This window comes from Entelurus aequoreus, linkage group LG19 (genome assembly GCF_033978785.1).
Source record: "Entelurus aequoreus isolate RoL-2023_Sb linkage group LG19, RoL_Eaeq_v1.1, whole genome shotgun sequence".
In the NCBI taxonomy this organism is placed as follows: domain Eukaryota; kingdom Metazoa; phylum Chordata; class Actinopteri; order Syngnathiformes; family Syngnathidae; genus Entelurus; species Entelurus aequoreus.
In genome coordinates, this window is record NC_084749.1 from 34,108,929 (window position 1) to 34,113,071 (window position 4,143).

Here is a 4,143-nt window from a genome sequence, read left to right on the forward strand (position 1 = left end):
TTTCTAATTGTTTAAAGAGTCAACACAGTGTATGGAATCGCTCATTGAAGTCAGTCTGGACCGTTACTACCCTTTGGTGGTGAGTACTCATTACTCAATAATCAATACATACAATGGAGCCACTAGCCATAACTATTTAGAATTTTTAACAAAAAACTTGCACCAATAAACACTCAAAATGTAGTATTTCTAAATATACCAGAAATTGAAATGTATCTATTGAAGATGGGTGTCTGTTACAAATGTAAAGACTAAATCATCATGCTGTACACAAATATACGGTTGGCACACCTATCTTTGGGCAGTTTCGCCCATCTCTTTTTGCAGCACCTCTCAAGGTCCATCAGGTTGGATGGGAAGCATTGGTTTTCTTCCAGGATGTCTCTGTACATTGCTGCATTTATCTTCCCCTCTATCCTGACCAGTCTCCCAGTTCCTGCTGCTGAAAAACATCCCCACAGCATTATGCTGCCACCACCATGCTTCTCTGTAGGGATGGTATTGGCCTGGTTTCCTCCTAACATGGTGCCTGGCATTCAGGCCAAAGAGTTCAGTTTTTTTCTCAACAGACCAGAGAATTTGGTTTCTTATGGTCTGAGAGTCTTTCAGATGCATTTTGGCCAACTTTTTTTTACTAAGAAATGGCTTCTATCTGGCCACTCTATCATACAGACCTAATTGGTGGATTGCTGCAGAGATGGTTGTCATTCTAGAAGGTTCTCCTCTCTCCACAGAGGAATGCTGTATCTCTGACAGAGTGACCTTCGTGTTTTTGGTCACCTCCCTGACTAGACTAAGAAGAATGCAGCAATGTACAGAGACATCCTGGATGAAAACCAACACTTCCCATCCAACCCGATGGAGCTTGAGAGGTTCTGCAAAGAGGAATGGGCAAAACTGCCCAAAGATAGGTGGGCCACGCTTGTGGCATCATATTCAAAAAGACTTGAGGCTGTAATTGCTGCCACAGCAGCATCAACAAAGTATTGACCAAAAGTTGTGAATACTTAGGACTGTCAAGTTTTGACAACAAAATGTAATATATTCAATTTTGAAATATAGGCTATGTTACATAACAAAATGTGGAAAAAGTGAGCTGCTGTAAATACTTTCCGGATGCCCTGCACTCTTGTGTAGCCAGAATTAAATATTCCGCTAGAACAGTGGTTCTTAACCTTGTTGGAGGTACCGAACCCCACCAGTTTCATATGCGCATTCACCGAACCCTTCTTTAGTGACAAAAAATATATATATATATTTTCAAATTCAAGATATGTTATATGTTTATGGTAACACTTTAGTATGGGGAACCTATTCTAAGTAACAAAGACTTAATTTAGAGTTATTTGGTTAGGGTTAGAGGGTTAGGGCCAGGGTTAGAGGGTTAGGGTTATAATAAGGCCATGCCGAATAAGGCATTAATAAGTACTTAATGACTAGTTAAGAGCCAATATGTTACTAATTTCCATGTTAATAAGCAACTAATTATTGGTGAATATGTTCCCCATACTAAAGTGTTACCATGTTTTATTACTGGTGCACAAAATGAACCGTGCATGAACATCACCTTGTTCAAAGAACAAAACCAACACAGTGCATAAACTCACAACAAATTACACACTTGCAAATCAGTCTGACTTCTGCTGTTGCCGTATCCGTAATACGCCGATAGGGAGAAGTTTTTATTTACACGATGAGTTGGGTGTGTCTTAAACTCCGCCGAACCCCTGAGACCGACTCACCGAACCCCTAAGGTTCGATCGAACCCAGGTTAAGAACCACTGCGCTAGAATGACCAGAAGCTTAAGCTATTTCAAATATTTTGATCATTAGACGATCCAAAGCACACTTTTTCTTTGATTTCCCATGTGCTCATCTTTAAAGGCCTACTGAAACCCACTACTACCGACCACGCAGTCTGATAGTTCATATATCAATGATGAAATCTTAACATTGCAACACATGCCAATACAGCCGGGTTAACTTATAAAGTGCAATTTTTAATTTCCCGGGGAACTTCCGGTTGAAAACGTCTATGTATGATGACGTTTGCGCGTGACGTCGATGGTTGAAACGGAAGTATTCGGACACATTGTATCACAATACAAACAGCTCTGTTTTCATCGCAAAATTCCACAGTATTCTGGACATCTGTGTTGGTGAATCTTTTGCAATTTGTTTAATGAACAATGGAGACTGCAAAGAAGAAAGCTGTAGGTGGGATCGGTGTATTAGCGGCTGGCTGCAGCAACACAACCAGGAGGACTTTGGTTTGGATAGCAGACGCGCTATCCGACGCTAGCCGCCGACCGCATTGACGATCGGGTGAAGTCCTTCGTCACGCCGTCGATCGCTGGAACGCAGGTGAGCACGGGTGTTGATGAGCAGATGAGGGCTGGCGTAGGTGGAGCGCTAATGTTTTTATCATAGCTCTGACGAGGTCCCATAGCTAAGTTAGCTTCAATGGCGTCGTTAACAACAGCATTGATAGGCTTCGACAGGCGGCACAGCATTAACCGTGTAGTTACAGGTCCAGTGTTTGGTTTGGTGTCTCCTGATAGTAGTATTGTTGATCTTCTGTCTATCCTTCCAGTCAGGGGCTTATTTCTTTTGTTTCTATCTGAATTTAAGCACAATGCTATCACGTTAGCTCCGTAGCTAAAGTGCTTCAACGATGTATTGTCGTGGAGATAAAAGTCACTGTGAATGTCCATTTCGCGTTCTCGACTCTCATTTTCAAGAGGATATAGTATCCGAGGTGGTTTAAAATACAAATCCGTGATCCACAATAGAAAAAGGAGAAAGTGTGGAATCCAATGGGCCGTTTTACCTAAGTTACGGTCAGAGCGAAAAAAGATACGTCCTGCACTGCACTCTAGTCCTTCACTCACACGTTCCTCATCCACAAATCTTTCATCCTCGCTCAAATTTATGGGGTAATCGTCGCTTTCTCGGTCCGAATTGCTCTCGTTGCTGGTGTAAACAATGGGGAAATGTGAGTAGCCTTTCAACCTGTGACGTCACGCTACTTCCGGTACAGGCAAGGCTTTTTTTATTAGCGACCAAAAGTTGCAAACTTTATCGTCGATGTTCTCTACTAAATCCTTTCAGCAAAAATATGGCAATATCGCGAAATGATCAAGTATGACACATAGAATGGATCTGCTATCCCCGTTTAAATAAAACAAATTAATTTAAGTACAAAACAAGAAGCACACATTTTTTTGCCTACAACTGGCAAACATTCCTATTTGTTTGTACCTTTTAATTTCTTAATTTACTGTTCATAAAATGTATATACTCTAATCATAGCTTTTGTTTTCCAAATGACCATTGACCCCAACATTTCTGAAAAGCTGCATCATGGAGATTTGTGTACCAATATGCAGTCATTTTAGCAGTGGTGGGCTGTGCGTTTCCCACCTAGGCCTTCAGTGATGTCCTACTTAGTCCGACTTTAATAAATACCCCTCAAAATATCATTTATGTCACCACATGAGATAGGCTCCAGCACCCCCCGCGACCCCAAAAGGGACAAGCGGTAGAAAATGAATGGATAGATGACCACGGCTGGAGAAATACTATACAGAAACACATTTGGGCACTACTGGACATTTGGAGCACCTCAACAGTGTACAAAACGGGCTATATTTCGGCACATTTAAAAATCAATGAACCCGCATCAGCATTTAAAACATACCTTACGTGGTACTGTCAAAATTAAAATAATTGTAAAGAACATATTAAATGTGGAAAAATAAATAAATAAAATATTTGAACTTTTTCTTTGTGAGTTAATAAAGTGAGAACCGATGATTTCTCTGCTGGCCGGGTATGGCTCCGGTGCCCCTTCCTGCTTTTCACAAATTACTTGTGATTGGATTCTCTCTTGGGAGTGACAAGTGAAAATCCAATCGCAGTCACATTTAGCGTAAGGCTACCTAGATGGGCTACTGTCAACAACTCGCAACTGTCTATCCGGCAGAATTCATACAGCGCTGGCAACAAGCTAGCTGAATTCTGATTGGATAAAAGCTCTAACATAAAAACAAGCAACACTGGGGCCTAATAAGACATGAAGAGAATATGATGAATACTTTATGGAAAGTAGATTAAAATTTACTTTTATTAATCTATGATCAT